We start from the raw sequence: 19,463 nt of genomic DNA on the forward strand, positions 1-19,463 counted from the left end.
ACAGCTGACTCAGACACCCATAGCCAAAATATGTGGAGGTGTCAGACCTTATATAGTGAGTAGGAGAAGGATTGTGGGGCCCTGAAGGGAAGGAATTCCAAGGGAGAACGCAGAGTCAACTAACCCGGGACCTCAGTTTTCGAGTCTGTCCACCAACCAAAGAACATACACGGATGACTTCCAGGCCTCTTAACATATGTAAGAAGATGTGCAGTTTGGTCTTCATGTGAGTCCTAAACAACTAAGCAACAGGGCCTATCCCAAGTGCTATTACCTGTATGGTAGGATATGTTCTATTTAGCTGGAAGTTTTATCTGGCCTCAGGAAGAGGAAGTAACCTCACAGAAATTGAAGTGCTAGGTAGAGGGATGAATTTGAAATTCTGCTCAGACAGAAGGGGAAGAGAGATGGGAAAGGACTGTAGAGGGGGTGACTGCAAAGGAAAGTGTGAGTGGATGTAAAGGAATATAATGAAACAATCAAACAAAACACCACAGTGATCTGAAACCTTCTATTTTCTATGAAAATATGTAAAAGACCTGAGTCACAGCACTTCAAGATGGTATTGTTGAAGAGACATTGCTTTAGTATCACAGAGAAAAACACTAGCTTCTGTTCCTCTGCACACTCCATCCTCTATCTGGGCACTGCTTTTTAAAGTTTGTTTGTTTGTAGCTGTGTCTCTAGAAAGAAACTGGTGCTACCTCCCGTCTAGGGTCAAAACATGCTACTCGGGCCCTGCACCTGTAGTGGATCCAAGTAATAACTGATCAAAACCAAACACTGGGAAATGTGGATGTAACATTCCCTCTGGCTGTCGTTGAGAGCTTTGACCCCAGAAGACCCTTTGTGCCATTCTACTATTTATTTTTAAAAACATCAGGTAGGTTTCTGTCACGTGGCACCACACACAGACAGTCAATGTGTGCAAGTGTTCCATTGTAGTTAAATCATTACACTGTGCAGAAGACCCTCTCAAATCACTCTAGATTTCAGACTCTGGGAGTTTTGCCTGAACACCTACCGCTGAAAATCTCTCTACAGCAACTTCCCACCTATATTTGAAACATTTTTCTTTCAGTTTCCTGTAACCACCCACTCTAACATTAGTCCAGAAAGGCAGGACCCGCTTTCTTTCTCAGCACTGTCCTTCCTCAGCCACAGGCACATTCGGCTATAACCCTAGGGGATTCCTTCCTGTAGCTGAGACTCTCACAAAGACTCTTCTGCTCCTCAGGCTCTTTCTCTGTCCCTTGCAGAAGTCCTCTGCTGGTTGAATCTCTTGCTGGAAACTAAGCTACAGCTAAGCATAGGGACACAAAAGAGCCACTGTGTGAGCTGTAAGTCAGTAGAGGTAGTGCGCAAGGCTGACCTCACCGAGCAGCATCTGCACTTGGTTTTCTGGGCTTGAGTGGCAGAGCTTCCCTGGGTTGCCATGGTGGAGTTCTGAGTACCATGGGCCCCATTCCGCTGACCTGTTTCCCTAACATTGAGGCATGGCTTCTAAGCGCCCACTGCCCTCAGCTTTCTGCATTTCACTGGCTCCTGCCTTTCTTCCTACAGAGATGTAAAGGCGGAAGGTTCTGCACCAGAGATCGGTGTAACTCAATCCACACAGTTGTGTGGAGCCAGTCGTAATCATAGCAGTCCATAGCTTACCTTTGAGCTTCTGAGAGGGCTAGAGGTATTGGTTACATAGGACATTTTTAATAATTAGTGTGTATTGGGCAGCTCCTTTTCTGCCCCTGTACAATATTTCATAATGCACACGTTTTGTTAGATTAAGGTCCATTGGCCAGGCAGAAGTTAGGGGGCAAGGCCAATGGAGCAAGGCTAAGGTCTAAGTGAAACAAGGAAGTGAGTGAGGTCACAAAATCTGCTTTAGGTTGCATGGCCAGCCGCAATACCCTCTAATATCTTGCATTACGCTGCGATAAAACACTGACCAAAACAATTTGAGGAAGAGGCTTTTATTTCTTTAACATAGATGTTATAACTGGGTTGCTCTGGAAAAGTTAGAAGGAGCAGCAGGACAGGGAACTTTGTAGGCAGTGAACTGAGGCTGAGACCATGGAGGAATGCTGCTTATTGGCTTGTTCTCTCAAGGACTTGCTTGACTTGCTTTCTTATACTGAGGATCACCTGCCCAGGAATTACCATCCTGGAAAATAAGGCAGGCTGGGGATATTCTTGAGCCTGGCAAGATTAGGAGTGAGACACAGGCTGGTGTTTCCTGAGACCTGAACTGACCTGCACTGTCATCACTGATCACTTGAAGACACTGGGCACATCTGCATGAAGACCTGATTAAGCGTAATTACATACCTATTTGTGAGGGAGTCATACCAAATATAGAAAGAATAAAAACTATCTCATAAGATTTTATGTTGATTACACATTGAAAGCATAATAAATTGAATACGTTGGGCTTAATAAAATATTAGTATTTTAATATTTTCCATTTTACTTTTAAATGTGTCTACTAGACATTTTTAAATGGCATGATTTAATCGCAGTGTAATTCTGGGTTATAGTGTTGCTTGGGCCATTCACTTGTCTGAATACTCCAGGTCCCCCATCTTGGTTCCCAAGTTCTGCACAATACTGTACTCACAATACAGTGAACTCAAACAATCAAATGCTATCAGACTGGAAGAGCAAGAAAACCAGAAATGATTTCTTGGGAACTAAGAACAAGATGATCCTACTCATAAATTTAGTAGATTGGACAATAGTGAGAAAATCTTCCAAAATAGAAGGAAGGGAAACTATATGACTGGATATACAAGAACTAAAAGTCAAATTACCAAGGATGCTCATCTTCAAGAAATTGGGAGAAAAGCATGGAAGAAAGCAGTTTAAATTTTTGGCTCCTTCAGGCCCAGAATTTAGATCTTGTCGACCCTCATGGGAACTTGCTAGGTAATGTCTAAAATTGCAAAATGGAGGAAGTTCTGTGTCTGGCTGCCCATCAGATATTTGGCCTTGAAGTATTGAAACACTGCAGGTTCTTGGAGAGAAGTAGCATAGTCAGATCCCAATGCAGACATCTAATACTATTCATATCACAGAATAGGTAATTCAGTACTAAATGCATAACATAAAAAGAGTTAGATAATGCTGCAAAACTATATGTTGATGAATTTAAGATGAAAGTAATTTGTAGTTCACAGGAAGCATGGAGGAGGAAACAAAGGCAAAGGTGACCCCATTAGCAACACGCATTACCTCTAGCAATGATTCAAAGGCAAACTCAGTGCTGTGTCTCTGGTGTCCTAGCTACTTAGGAGGAGGTGGGAGGATGGCTTGAGTCAGGTGTTCAAATCCAGCCTTAGATCATAGCAACACTCAGCCTCAGAAACAAGCATGAGAACAGCAGAAGCTACAAAGAACTGAAAGAAAAACTTTTAATATATTTTACTAGTAAGGGCTTTAAAAGAGAAACCAATATGCTTAATGTTCAAATGAGCACAAGAATAGGTATAATCAGGGTAACATAAATTTCCACATGAAAGAATAAGGAAACACAAAAAAATAAAGTTAAAATCAAATTTCCACCTTTTAATTGTACACCAGTTATGGTATATGATGCTGGGGTTCACTATGTGTGGTTATTGGGGAATATGCTTTGTTTGATTGAGAGACTGAATCCAATGCCTTGCACATTCCAGTTAATTCTAACACTGAACTAAATTTCTAGGTCAAAAGAAGAAACAAATGAACACAATCTATTAAAATTTTTATGATATTGATATTTTACCAGCATCTAAGTTCCCAGCAACATGGTAAAGCTCACATCCTGGAGGCCAGAGGGACATTGGATCCATGGAACTGGGAATCATTATAGACAGTTGTAAGCAGCTAGGCGGGGTCCTGAAATAAAATTCAAATCCTGAAGAGGCTGTGCCACAACACTGAGACATTGTTCCAGACCCAATTGGATAAACAATATTATAACTGCTGAAAAATTTTCACTGCTAAACACACAGAAAATCTATATACAAGAGAGAGATGATAAATAGTAGATAGGTAGATAGACGATAGATAGATGAGAGAGATGATAGATAGGTGGTAGATAGATAATAGATAGATAGATAGATAGATAGATAGATGATAGATAGATGATGGATTTGATGATAGGATGATAGATAGATAGATGATAGACATATATACATATCCACACAATATCTGTCTTCTGTATCCATAGGTTTCCCACCATAGATTTAAAAGTAACCGAAAGGATCCTGTTTGTACTAAAACATGTACAATATCTTTTTTTCATATTATTCCCAAACAAAACAGAAAGTAGAACAACTATTGAAAAATCACTTATACTTGCATTGTGGGTTAAAAGTAATCCAGAGAAGCTTTAAAAATACAATTGAGAATATAAAATACATTATATGCAAACACTGTCATTTAAATAAGGTGCATTTGCACATTCCAGAATTTTAGTAACCATAATGTTGATTACTGCCCCTTTCATGATGTTGAGGTCAACTCATATACAAAATCTCATAATGTATTATTTTCCATATATGTAAATGAACTTTTTCGTTTATATACATACATAGCAAACCTATGTAAACACACAGAGCTCATGGAAGACAAGTGTGTGTTTAGTGATATTGTTTAGATTTGATTGTGTGTAAAAACAACAAAACATCCACCAAAAGCCCAGAAGTTAAGTAACTGTGGTGCTATCCTAGTTTATCAGCACATGGCTGTGAGACCAGCATGAACGAATTAACTGACTGAGAATTCTGAAAGAAGTTATGGGTAACGTATATATGATTATCCATGAGTGTAAACCAACAGAGCAGGTTTGTATACACTACGTCAAATATGTGCAGACACATGCCTAATTAAAGAACATGAAAATGATTCCAAGGACTAACAGCAAGGTCAAAGTTACCTGAGTGAAGGAAAGAAGGTGACCAGGAGAGGGTCCTGCACCTGACTGGACAGGGGATGCCTGTCTTAGAGGATGTGAAGACCCTGTTTTGAAAATAGTCTCAATCAGATATAAATATACAAATACAAAACATGTAGACTTAGGGCTCTATATGTATTTGTGTAGTACATTGCTTCTAAGTTGAGGTTATGTATGTTTACATATATGCAAACACACATGGAAGCCAGAGATCCAAAAGGGTCTTCACCTCAATTTTGGAAGCATAGTCCCTCATTGGACCTGTAGTTCATTTAGGCTGTGTGGTCACTGAGTTCCAGTGAGACGCCTGTCTCAAGCCCATAGTGCTAGGGTTACAGGTAAATTGTCAAGATGACATTGAGGCCAAGTGTTGGAGATTTAAACCAGGTCACCACACGTGCACCATCATCACCTTTGTTGGATTGAGCCATCTTCCTCCAAACCTCGTAATATGTTTGTAAAGCAAAATACCACAAAATACCACCCAAATCAAGAAAAAGACACATGTCCGGCTGCGTGTTCTTGTGGGAGCATGTGGCAGCCAAATGAGGTTGAGGATAATTATTTGCAACTCAACACAAAGTCATACACCAATAGAAACACCTCTTTTCCTGTGCTTTGTTCTGTTGTTTTTGGTATCCAGAGTATAGGATTTTAAAATAACAACGCATGTTGCAATGTCAAAAAGTTTGAACACCTAAGAATATCGCTAAAGCCCCGAACCTACGCTACTTCCAAATTTTCCCTTTGAGCACAGTTCTTTTCCCCCACAGAGAGCTTGGTTATTATTCACTTTTAGGAACAGCTTGTTCTGGAACCCTGTCCACTGCTCTAACTCCTGTGGAAAAGCTGAGACATAGTTGGGTTTGTTTGCATTGGTACCCCATTTAGGGGAACACAGCATGGAATTTCTGCACTCAAGGCTTTCTCTCCATTGTCTATTGATAAAAAAAGTGAAAAGCAATGTTTGTGCCTCCCATTTACCTTTATTTTTATTACACAAGTATAATAAATCTACGTTAATAGAACTAATGTATTTATCCAATTTTCTAGTGTATATATTTATTACTACGAAATATTAATGAGTTGCCTAACCCAAGAAGTTGTCAGACTTAAAAAAAGAAAAGCTTGCTGAAAAAAAAAAAAAAACTAGAAAGTGGAGAGTTTTGTTTTTTTTACTCAAGTTTTTAGTTTTAGAAGTGACACTGCGTGAGTTTTCCAGCTTCCACACCAAAGTTCTTGTGAGGAGCCTATTCTGGTTTACTGTAGCGGACACCGGGACCCCAGGCGATGAGTATAGCATGCTGAGCGATCTTTGGAGGTGGGTGGGGTGTAGCCCCAGGATATATTCTAGTGGAACGGAATGAGGGCTCACAGCCTTTGACAGAAGCTATGAACCCCTGAACTTTAAGCACCCAAGCAACTACATAACCAAAATGCTAATTTTTTGAATCAGAAAATCCCTTTCAGGAATCCTGACCTGGAAGCTTTCTGGGATCAAGCAAGGCTATTTTCTGTGTAAAATGCAATCAGCCAAGCTAAGCAGGATTTCGCTGAGACAATGAGTTGCCCTATTGCACTCCATTTCTGAAGCTGCGACTGTATCATCTCAAAGGGTAATGCATGTGGAACATGAGCTCATTTACCCTTGAGACGTCAGGAACCACTGTGTCTTCAGCTCCACATATTACAGGAAAAGCCATTACTGTAATCCAGAGTCCTTATTTTAATATGCTGCCCCATCATCTCAAGACATATTCAAGTCTAAGTGGACTGATGGCAGTGCAGGTCACAGGTGGCCACGTGAGTCCTCCACGGTGCTTTCTCAGCAATCGGCAGTTGCAGATGCTTTATGATATAAAGCTACCCCATGCGTGGGGTACCAGATATTAGAAATCGATGTCAGTCACTGAGACTACCTGTGAGGCCACAGAACCTCTTCATCTGTCAAGTTGTTATCGAAACCTTTGTGATAGAAAGTCTAATGTTCAAGAACATATAACAGTGTTCTGAGAGATGTCTAGTTTGTTAAAATGTAACTGGTTATTCTTTCTCTAGAAGACTCAGGTTCAGTTCTAGATCTCTGGAGGTAGCGCATGATGATTCCACTCCAGTTCTAAAAGAACTGCACACAAGTATGCATGTATTAATGTAAACACGATGCAGACAAAAACACCAGAACACATAACATAAAATGGTATTAACAAGGAGGAGGAGGAAGAAGAGGGAGGAGGAGGAGGAGGAGCAGTAGCAGCAGCAGCAGCAGCAGCAGCAGCAGCAGCAGCAGCAGCAGCAGCAGCAGCAGCAGCACCAATAGATTGTCGAGAAGGCCCAGGACTGTGCTCAGAGGTGGTGTTGGCTCAGTTGGGTCTACATAGGCACATGCTGTCTAGGGCACATTCCTTCCGGTGTTCTGCAAGACTGCCGCTCAGCTGAGACACAGTGCACAGTCCTAGGGATATCAGGTTTGCTCATTACCTGGGACCATGTTGTCAGGGGGATGGGTACTTGTCTAATTTTTCAAGCCTCTAGACGCTCCACACAGCAACCACAACCAAGTGCTCAGTGTCCTCCAGGCCCAGCCACTAAGAGACTGGTGCTCTGTTCAGGGCCTCGCACTACTCTAGCTGTCCAGCTACCCCTAGCTGTTTTCTGCCATCTTCTTGTTTCAGCTCAGCCTGTGACTACTGAAAGTAGGCTGGAAGGTAACAGGAGAACACTTTCTTTGCTGGACCTGGTATTTTAACACCGAGGGAAACAGGACACTCATTGTGTGAGGCTGGCAGCCTTGTTTATGAGGCTGGAGAAAGGCATCTGAACAATGAGGCGTTTTTTGTATAATCACCAGCCAGGAAAGTGCCTCCCCAAGTGTCTGTGGTTCCAAAAAGCTTGGGAAGAATGTTCAGACAACCTTCTGACAGGGGCCATGCTTCAGGAGCACGGAAGATCAGCTGCGTAATCTTTGCAGTTTCTCTAGGCAGCTTGTCTGGAGCAAAATATAGGGTGGATTGTTAGACTGGAAGTCTGTTCAAGGCAGAGTCCCAGAGCTGCTAATTAGGAAGTCAAACTGCCCTGCCCTCGCTGTTCTTGGTTTCTTCACAGAAAACAAGAATAGGAAGAGAAGTTATGATATAAATACAGAACGTGATAATAAAACCCGGTAGAGTCTGTCTTATAAAAGTGCTTTGAGGAGACTTTTAACAATGTGTTAAATCCCACAGATATAAAACAACGCTTTTCACCTCTAAAAGTGGAACTTCCGTTGCTTCATCCTGGTCTAACTTGCCCTTCATAGGTAGAGTTCAGAAACTGGCAGAGAACATTCTGTTTTTTTGAAACACAGGAAAGCCCTGAGTAAATCCATTGATTCCACTGACTTTAATTACTTGAGTTTATCACCAGGTGTTAGGAAGTCACGGCACTGAACATAAAGTCGAATAGACCTCACAGCTCCCTGTTGCAGGAAATGCCCTTACTGCCTGTCAAAAATCGTTATAACTGGATTCACACTTTATCCCGGATTTGAGACACCTGGTACTCTGTTTTTTTTCCTGAACCTCTGCAAGTGTTCAGGGCAAGATTTGGTGTTTATAGGGCCCCAAAAAATCTTTTCACAGAGAATGGCAATTGTGTTTTTGTCATCATGTGTCCCGGAGGGAAAACCTCATGAAGTTTAATTATCTGTGTGCAGGCCACAGATTACGCATTGCCTTTACTTCCCAGCCCAATTTTCACATCTACCAAGTCCATTTAGTTTATAAAATCTCTAAACTCCATCTTTGAGGGCTGGATTGGTGTTCACTTCCACCCCCAACCTTCCATACAGTTCGCCCACGACGATAACCGTGTCTTTAGGCAGGTTGGGCAGTACTTGCGTGAGCTTGCAAGCCACCTCCAGTCACTCAAGTAAACAGAGCCAGCTTAGGGAAGGAAAACTTCCATGATACAGAGTGTGCAGAGATAGCAGACACAGGATGGCCAAAGGTGACTCACACACATAGCAGGTGAAGATGAAGCAAATGCAAACAAATGGAGACCAGTGAAGGACAACCCATGAAGTGGGACAGGAAGTCACACTTTCTGAGTATCCAGGAACACAGATGAGAAAGGGTAGTTCAGACAGAGAAAACTACTCAGCAGAGCTCGGAAATATTCTGAAAGTGAACCATTGCAAGGAGGAGGGAAGAGAAGGGTAGAAATGAAAGGAGAACTAACTGAAGTGTGTGTGTGTGTGTGTGTGTGTGTGTGTGTGTTTCATGTACATCTGCATATCACATGCTCAGCTCAGAAGGCCAGAAGAGGGCACTGGATCCTAGAAAGGCTTGGAGTTCCAGAAGAGTGGTGTGTTTCAACTTTTGCTTCCCTGCAACTTGACTGGATTTCAGAGGATAATGAATACTGAAACTGTAATCAGTATATATGGGTTCACTAAGGTAACAGCTAAGGAAACAAAACTTGAAAAACCTGTTCTCCCAGACCTTCCCACATGTGTTGAATAAACCTTGAATGTCAAACTCTGTCAGACCTGACCAAGCCCTTATATTGAAATCCAGCTCCCTCTCCCATCACTGCTGTCATCAAACTTAATTATCCATTATATATCACATATCCTGATGGGCCTGAGCAGGACAGTTTTCAAAGATAAAATGGCCTTGTCTAGACAAGCAGCTCCAGGAGGAAGAAACTGAGCTGCATATATGGCCCTAGCAGTCACACTTAATTCTCACTCCCCAAACCCAAGTGTCTTGTTAGGGTTTCATTGATGCTATGAAACAATGAACTAAAAGGAAGTTAGAGAAAGGGGTTAATTGGGGCTTATTAATTTCCAATATCACATTAATCATCAAAGGAAATCAGGACGAGGAACTGACTGTTATTGCTGGCAGGAAACCAGAAGCTGACAGCAGAGTGCGAGTGGAAGAGCATACTTGCAAGTTACTGACTAATCTCAGTCTGTGGCATTTGGTCTCAGCCAGATTTTCTTGGTAGTGACCCCCATTGATCACCACATCGAGAAAAAGCCTCACAGCTAAGCATCACTGGAGATCGCTTCAACTGAGGCTCCTTCCTCTGAAGACTCGTGGCTATGCTTCATGTTGGACACACAAAACCAGCCAAGTATCCTCTTCTCCTTTCACAGATACCTTTCCCTCTGTGTCTGCTGATGGCTGTTTGAAATAAACAGTTCCAACTGCTAAAGTCAGATTGAACTCTTTGTTGACTTCTTGTCTCTTTAAGATGCCTCAGAAATATGATGATGATGACTGCGTAGTGTGTGGGTATGCCAAGGCAAGGCATGTGCAAATTCAGGAAACAATCATAGGTCTCTCAAGTTGACAACGGTTCAGAAAAAAGACGATGGCCAGAGGAGTCTCTCTACCCAATGCATCTAGTAATTATTTTGAGCAATTTCTTTAGACTGTATATAGATAATTCAAGAAGTGAATGAGGATATTACAAGGGCACTGAAATATGGAGCCCAAAGACAGGTGTGTGCTGGGATAGAGGTGGGACAAATGGCATTAAGTGACTTCAGGGAGCTCTTGCTATTTCATGGCACACTTCTTTAACCTCATTCTTTACCCCACTGTCACTGTCTCTGTACATCAGAACTCCTGACTGCCTAGTGTTTCTAAGGTGGTTTTTATAACTTCAGGCTCTAAGTCACTCAGTCACATTAGGGCCCTACCCACTGGCTGCAGAGGAGATTGGGCGACTCAGCTCAAGGAATTGCTAAGTTAAGTTTCGCTTTCCCTGTATAAGTAGTACAGAATGGTACTGGAGAGGGGGAAAAAAGGCACTTCAGAATATTTGAGAATGATGCAAAGAAATGCGTTTTTAAAAAGTGTTAAGCTAGAATTTACTAACATTTAATGGCTCCCATCAGTCTCTAGGCCCCCAGTGTCCCATAGGGTTAAACTCACTATACAGGTAGATTTTTAAAATATGAATATAGACACGGTTATAGACTGTTTGAGAAACTGACAATGTGCAGAGCGGTCACTCAACATCTCTTCTAGCAACATGTGCCTAGAATCTTCTAGTCTACTGAGATAGTAGGTAAGGAGTTCATTTCTCCAAGTCTCCTGAAACCTGAGTTCTTGACCTCACTAAAGATCCACCTTCTGACATATGTGGGGACACTTCATTTAGAACCAGTCAAATGGTCAAAAAATACACCTTGCAATGTCTGCTCCCAAGATCAGAACACAGGGGGTGGATCCAAGACAGAGAGAACAGGATGTTGGCGGGTTTCTCAGCCAGCATCTTTGTTGGAAACAGGTTCTACAGGTGACCCACAATGTGTCTTTCAGCTCCGGGGGATTTCATATGCCATTTAGCAAACCACATGATAAAACCTTTTGACTTGGTTAGCTCAAGCAGATTCTGATCCTCTGCAACTGAACTCCAAGGGAAAAGAAACACGAGGACTGGTCTGTCAAAATCAGGGTATGAAGAGCCTTGCCATCCAGCCTTGCAATAAAGCCAGTTATTTCAAATCTCACCAAACTGATGAATTTGCCAGCCCATGCTCTTCTGCCTTGAAAACAGGCTTTACTCCTTGGGACTTGAGAAAAGGCCTGTTTCATATACATAGCCTAGTAGACCCAACAATTGAGCAATGGGGAAATAGTGATTGGAAATCTAGTAAGGCTTCCCATTTGCTGTAGCATGAGTTATTGAGCTCACGCTAAGTTGTCTGACAGATCTACCAGTTTTAATTTTCAGAAGAGGGAAAGTGGATGGTAATACATTTTTGAATTGCAGAGGTGATTCCAAATCTTCACCACTGTACAGCTCCTAAAATACACTTGGCAAATTGTGCTCAGGATGGTGAGGAAGTGTTCCTGGACTTGAATGTATTTTATCAGTAACTGAGATCCCTCTACGTCCCTCCCCCCCGCGTTGCATGTCCAGTGAGAATTACAGGAAGGCAGAACTGAATGGTGGTTACTGTTATGATAACCAGGGAAGAACAGCAGCCAAGAACCCTCATAAAATACTTATTGCTGTTTTCCCATGAGTCAAACGAATATAAAGACAATTCCTATGGACCAAATTTATTACTGATCGATGAAGTGTTCCACCTATTAGGGCAGCAGGCAGGGTTAATTAGCACAGAGCAGTGGTGCAGATTACATCGAACATTTGTTTTACATTCGAAAACCTGGAAATGAAAATAATGGATTCAAGCTGAACAACCCTGTTTGGGGGGACCAGTGGCCCTGAATAGCCCAGCAATTATTCATTTTCCTTTGACCTTTTTCTATGATGGAAAAATAAAATGATTTCAAGGAGTAAACCGTTGCGGGAAATCTGGCAAGTTTTCCAAGAGCGAATCGTTTTGTTTCCTGACCTGTGATGTGAGATCGTCAGCTGAAAGTGTCTGCCACCTGCCAGACTGGCCTTTGTTCAAACCTGCAAAATGCCAAGTCCTGACAAGGCTCTGCCTTGGGACTGGAGCTGCTAGAGGGAATGTAATATGGTTAGAAGAGGCTGGGGTATGCAGCTCCCTCTGCAGGGTAAAATTGTAATCTTCACATTTCAAAAGGTAGGTATGGTCATTTGAAGCTATGGACATATCCTCTACAAGGTAAGTCAACAGTTAATTTAGTTGTCATGATGATGATGATGATGATGATGATGATGATGATGATGATGATGATGGTGATAAAAACAATCAGACAAATGAACCCAGATCCACTGACTTCTTTTTTCGCTGTTCTCTTACTACCTACTCCCAGGGAATACTTCGTATATCCTCAGTGAATGCCTGAAACTGGAAAGTCTAATCTACTCACACCGTCTCTTGATACTGATAGGTGTAATTTTCTCCACATATACACACAGTACAGTATGAACACACTGGATGATGGAATGATTCATGGCCCAGAAGGGGCACAATAGGGCAGGTTGAGATTTTATCACACTATTCAAAGTAGGGAGCAAATTAAAAAACTTATGACTTTTTTTGAACTTGCCATCAAATGTTTTGCAGATTGTTATTGGGCCAAAAGGTAACTGAAACCTCAGGGTAAGGAGGTATTGTATATGCAGACCAAGGAGAGACCACACCTTGTGACTCACAGATCGATAGCCCTGTGCCTGGCACAGTGAGACCATCGTGTTTGACAAGTGATTGTTTATACAAAACGGAAAGGACCAAAGAAGCAGGAGGAAGAAGACGCCGGGTGACCACCAACCTCATACAGGTGACATTCGTTTTTGTTATCCTTTTATCTTAGAGAGTGTTCTAGATCTGGGACACTAAAGCTAAACACTGTGGCAGAGCAGTCAGATGAGCTGCTTTCTGAACTGATGTCCTAGGAGGAATCCCAGAGTTGTGTGGGGTTAGGAGTGGAGAGAGGGAAAATGATGGGGTCGAGAGAGGCAGATGAACATCTTGGTTTCCCTCCAGCCAAACTCAGCCCCGGTTGGCTGGCAGCTTACTACAACTGGGCTGGAGATTGGCTTTCCTAAACCACCACACCCTGGAATGGCTGGAGCCTGCATATAAAATAATTCCAATGATTATTGAGTAAGGTTTTTAATATAACACTTTACAATTTTAAAGTCCTCTGTTAGAAATTGGTTATATTTCCCACCAGAGTTAAGTGAATTAGGTATTGCTATAAGATTCTCTCCATTACCCCCCAGTACTTAAATTATATAAAATTAAATACATACACATACATATATACATATATGTACACATATAAACATATACATATAATTTCCAGATCTCCTATAATTATACAAGCCAGAGGGCAGTTGCATATTCCTGTGGAAAGAAATTATATCAAAACCAGGTCAAGAACAATGGTCTCGCTCCACTGGGTATTAACAAATTCCTGTCACTATTGTATCAAGTGCCGTCAGCCAATGATGGTGAGCACAATGCTAAAATGTAAAAACAACTGCTATTTCTCAGAGGGTCCAACTTTTTGTTCTCCTTCATTTGAGCATTTCCTTCGGAGTGGGAGAAGCCTGGGGGTGTAGGCTGTAAGAAACCCTTGTTGTGAATGTCGAAATCACAGCCCACACAAACCTCCCTCAATGCATCTTCAGTAATGACTGAAAAAAAAAAAAGCAGGGATCTGTCTTTAGCTATTTGGAATATTACTGTTTTAGTTACCTGGTGTTGTAACAAAATATGTCGCTAAGACCAACTTCAGATTTATTTTGGCTTAAGATTCAAGTGGATATAGCATACTGAGATGGGGAAGATATTTCAGTATGAGCAGGAGGTGGGTCACATTGTCCCCACAGCCAGAAAGCCAAGACCAATGAATGCTGCTTCTCAGCTCACGTCCGTCTTTTCATTCTGTCTGGCCTTCTTGCCTATAAAACAGTGCCACCCATGTTTAAATTGTGTGTTCCCACCTAAATATAATGGGGAAAAATTCCTCCCAGACATTGCCAGATTTCCTTTGGTGATTCTGAATACTGTCACAGTGACAGTCAATGTCACCCACCACGGTCACTTACAATGATTCGCTGTTGGAGAGTCACGATATCTGCTAACAACTAAAGGCTCTGAGAATTCCTGCAGGGAGGAAGTGGGTTTCGGACCAGCCCTTTGTGTTCCAAGTATGCTAACACCAACCGTCTCACAGATTCTGCCACAAAGACTACTTAAAAACACCCACATGAAAGGAAAGATATACTTCAGCAGTCTCTAGAGACTGCTGTGGAGTCTTTCCAGACCCGTATCCCTGAGATCACTTTGGGAGAAACGCCTCTCACTGCAGAAACATCTGCTTGACTGGAAAGCGCTCTGAACCCAAGTGGGCCCGAGGCAGTGGGATCTGGAGGTCCAGAACAGAACATGCTAGAAACATCAGGGATCCTTTCCTTAATGGCTCAGATTGAGATAAAGTTTGACAAAGGATCTCATATTTCTCTCCAGAGCAGTGCACATAGTTATCAATTCCCTAATAATTACATGTTTAAAGTAAATTTTAAACTTTAATATAGTTTTATTTCAGCATAAATTCAATATAAAATAAATTAATAATTATTTTCTTTTAGATTACGTTTTATGCAGCCAGACTGGTCTTGAATTCTGTACCTAGCCACGGTTGAGCTTGAATTCCTGATCCTCATGCATCCCCTTCCTGAGTGCTAGGAGTACAATGTTCCTTATCATCTAGATATGGCCCCTCTGCCTACCTTTCTGTCTGTTGGGGTCTAGCTAGCTTCTTCCCTCTGCCATTTATTCCTATCATGACGTCTTGACTCCTCAGGGTTCCGAAAGCAATAGCACCCACCAAAGCTTTGTATTGACCTCCAACACTTTGGGCAAAATCAATCTTCTGCTTTTGAATTCACTCATCTCAGGGCCCTTGTTATGGAAAGAGGATAGGCCATAAGCAGCAGCTCTGAGGTTGGAGCTGGAGTGTCTGTCCTAGTCCATCTGTCCTAGTTGCTATGCCAATCCCCCTTCTCACATTCATGTTGGGAGGCAAGCAATGGCTTACAGAGAGTAGTCTGTGAACATTACTTTTCATCAAACCAAAAGAAAATCAATTCTTTTCAATGGTCTGGAGGCATATTCTGACTTGCCTTAAAATTGAACAGACTCAGGCTTAAGACCTGTGTGAGTCTGAGTGCAGTGAATTCCCCTCTCTACTCCTCACAGGTTCATTTGATGGCTACCATGCCCTACATCCAAGTCCCTATAGCCCAGTGAGGCAGAGCATGATTTTTCCTGTAGCCCACCCTGCTCTGGAAGCTTCACTAAAACTATATGTCTCTGCTGTCCATGTAGGTGGGAGTTGTTAAAGGTAGGGATCAATATGAAGCCTGGTTATGGTTTAGATCAGCGAAGGTTCAGGAGTAGGTTTGATGGAGTTCTGGATCTTTCCCGTTTTCTACGTCACCTCCTGGCCATCTGCATAATGCCATACATATCTGGTTCTGTGGGCTTAATGTCTGGTTATTGCCTTCAGAGGATGAGACTCATCCAACCACTGAGAATGCCTCTCCCACAGCTTCCTGCCATTTTCCTTCTAATATATATATATATATATATATATATATATATATATATATAGTTCCAACACTCGTGCCCCCACCCCCTACACTTCTCTTATAACCTGAAATCCTAGACAGCCAAATTTCTGACCAACTCATTTTATGGTTTTCCTTTTGAAACATGAGGGTACACATCTGTCATATCCATTCAGGTTTGCTGGTGAGAAAGGCGCCCAAGCAAGAAGTTATTCCTCCACTGTGTTTGGACTAGAGAGCAGTCACATAGGACTCTGGAAAAGAAATCCTGGATCCAAGATTTGGGATAGGTTTCCCCTGCTTTATGATTGCAGAATGAGTCCACAGTGAGACTTAAAGATTGCAATGGCAAAACACCACATCCAACCAGCCACAACAGTTCCCTGTGCTTCACGGCCCACACTTTTGAGCTCCTCTGAGGGCTCATCTTTGGCCAGCAGTGTCATCTCAGACCCCACACTGAGGAGGTAGGAGCTTCCCAAAGCTTTGTTACTTACCAGAGCTTCAATCACCGCCTATCTCAGTTCCCAAGTGCTCCACACAGTCCTGGGAGCCCCTTACCTCCCTGCCCTGCCCTCTTCTTCTCCCCCTCCCCTGCTTTTCTTTTCCAAAAACAAATTAACAAAAGCACAGGAAAAGGGAGAGTAAGAAAAATTCAGTGACCCCTTGTATGGTATGCCAGGTTTAAAAAGTCTTTTTGTTTTTTTGCAGGTTTGGAGAAATGGCTCAATGGTTGAAAACCATTACTGCTTTGAAGAAGGACCTGAATTCAGCTCCTGGCATCCACATCTGATGGCTCACAACTGCTTGTAACTCTTGTTCTAGGGGATCTGACACTGTTTCCTGGCATCTGCAGACCCCTGCACTTACAGGCACATACCACCACATAAACATATAATTGAACATAAAATCAATCTTTTTTTTTAAAAAAAAAAAGTCTATTGATTAAAAGTCTAAAATAAATGTCTGAAAAATATTTTGGCAGAAATGATCATAGATGAACTAAACTGTTTCTGAACTCCAGAAAGGAGTGTTCTAGGCTCACACAGGTATAGAGGACAATCATAGAATTAGAGGACAAGACTAGGGACAAGGCATATGACCAGAAATAACTTATGGAAGAGTTTGTTTTGTCTTACAGTTTCAGAGAGGTAAGAACTCAGCATAGCAGGGAAGAGGCATGGTAGTAAGTGGCAGATATGGTGGGGCAAGGCCAGGAAGCTTAGAGATCGCATCTTTAACAGCAGGCATGAAGCAAACCTAGCAAACTGGAAGTGTAAGGCTTTAAACTCTCAAAGCCCATGCCCAGTGACATACTTCTTCCTTCAAGGACACCTCCTAAACATCTTTCCAAAGTGCCACCAACTGGGGACCAAGTGTTCAAATATCCAAGTCTAAGGGGGCATTTCTCATTCAAACCACCAAATGCACACCTTATCTTCTCATCCAGGCCTCCTGCTTTTGTTAGATCTGTGGGGAGACTGGCCATCTTCAGGCATGAGAGCTAACACTTGGTAGCTTCATTGTCTGAGAACACAGGTGTTCCCTTTAGCAGCGAATTGTTTCTGAATTAGTTTGGGGCCATGAACCCACTGGAGACAAAGTTTTGGTTCTAGAGTCTTCTAAGAGCTAGTTCTTTGTCCACACTTCAAATTATAAGAAAGATTTTCACTGCTGAGGGAGGAAACTCAGTGAACAAGAAATGGGCTAAAGGCTGAGACACCAGCTGTCTGCTGAATGGCAGGAAAGAAAGAAAAACACTGGTGACTTTCTCTGGTGACAAGGCTGGTCTTACAAGTCCACTGTTTATATTTCTCTCAAAAGACCCATCTCTATCTGCTGTATCTGCTCCATATATTGATGGGCTTGAAGAGTATGTGGAAAAAGGTGTCTTGGACCCCCACACACACACACACACACACACACACACACACACACACACACACACACACACACATGGTCTCTCTCTCTCTCTCTCTCTCTCTCTCTCTCTCTCTCTCTCTCTCTCTCTCTCTCTCTCTCTCCATAAAGTTAAACTGGCTGCTACACCCATTTTTTTGCTGCCTCTTAGGCTAACACTCTACTTCCCATAGCGACTGGAGTGTTTTTCCCCAGAAAACAGCATGTTGATCACTCCAAAAGGAACACACACTGTAAAATGTGTATTCACGTCCCATCTCAGAAGCTCTATGAGAATGTTCCAGGAGAGAAATGCCAAGACTACAAACAACTCTTGAAAACAAAGCTTCAACTACAAGAATGCATTTTGAAGATGGGTAATGTCCCATCCCATTCTCAGCTCGAGGCAACCTCTGATGACCAGTTGCATACAGACAAGGGTCAAGTGAGCTCCAGGAACAAGGGGGAAGTTTTTCACATAGTTTTTCATTCAGAGGGAGCTTTGAAAGATTTAAGGCAGTGGACTTAACTGGCCTTAGTGTGTTTATTCTAGAATGACCAGTAAACTCAGTACTCGCTCTGAACATAAAAGTTGACGTAGAAGTTGAAGAAACTGAACAGAAAAGGTTTACTTGATGGAAACAAAATATTTTGGCACACTCTTTATTCCTGAAAGTTGGAGACATTATAGGAAAATTAAGAAAGATATTTGAAAAATAGGAATAATGGTAGTTATTCTGGGATATTTATTGAATGACTCCAGCTACCAAAAGATATGCCAGGTACTCCAGTAGCAATGGTAGAGATATAGAAGTCCTCACAGCCACCCTCATTCCACAAGACTTACAGCAGGGGATGGGAAGCATCAGATGTCTCCAGTGGGGAATTCCTAAAAAAGTGTCTCTTGATGTTCAAGTAAGGGAGTGTCTTAGTCAGGGTTTCTATTTCTACACAAACATCATGACAAAGAAGCAAGGATTTATTCAGCTTACACTTTCACATTACTATTCATCATCAAAAGAAGTCAAGACTGGGACTCAAGCAGGTCAGGAAGCAGGAGCTGATGCAGAGGCCATGGAGGGAAGATACTTACTGACTTGCTTCTCCTGGCTCAGCTTGCGCTCTTCTAGAACCCAAGACTACCATCCCAGGGAGGGCCCCACCCACAATGGTCCCTCCCACCCTTGATCACTAGTTGAGAAAATGCCTTACAGCTGGATCTCATGGAGGCATTTCCTCAAGGGAGGCTCCTTTCTCTGTGATAACTCCAGTTTGTGTCAAGTTGACACACAAAACCAGGCAGAACAATTGACCCCTTGTCAACTTGACACACAAACACATCACTGTTAAGCCTTAACCCTTACTTTCTTATTCATCCCCAAGATCTAAATAACTTTAAAAGCCCCACAGTTTTTCATATTAAAATTTTGATCCCTTTAAAATATCCAATACTTTTTAAAATTCAAAATCTTTTTAGAGTTCGAAGCCTCTTAACTGTGGGCTCCACTAAAATACTTTCTTATTTCAAGAGAGAACAATATCAGGGCACAGTCACAAACAAAAGCAAAAATCAAACTCTAACCATCTAGTGTCTGGGATCCACTCACCATATTCTGAG

Source organism: Rattus rattus, chromosome 4, assembly GCF_011064425.1.
Source record: "Rattus rattus isolate New Zealand chromosome 4, Rrattus_CSIRO_v1, whole genome shotgun sequence".
Lineage (NCBI taxonomy): Eukaryota > Metazoa > Chordata > Mammalia > Rodentia > Muridae > Rattus > Rattus rattus.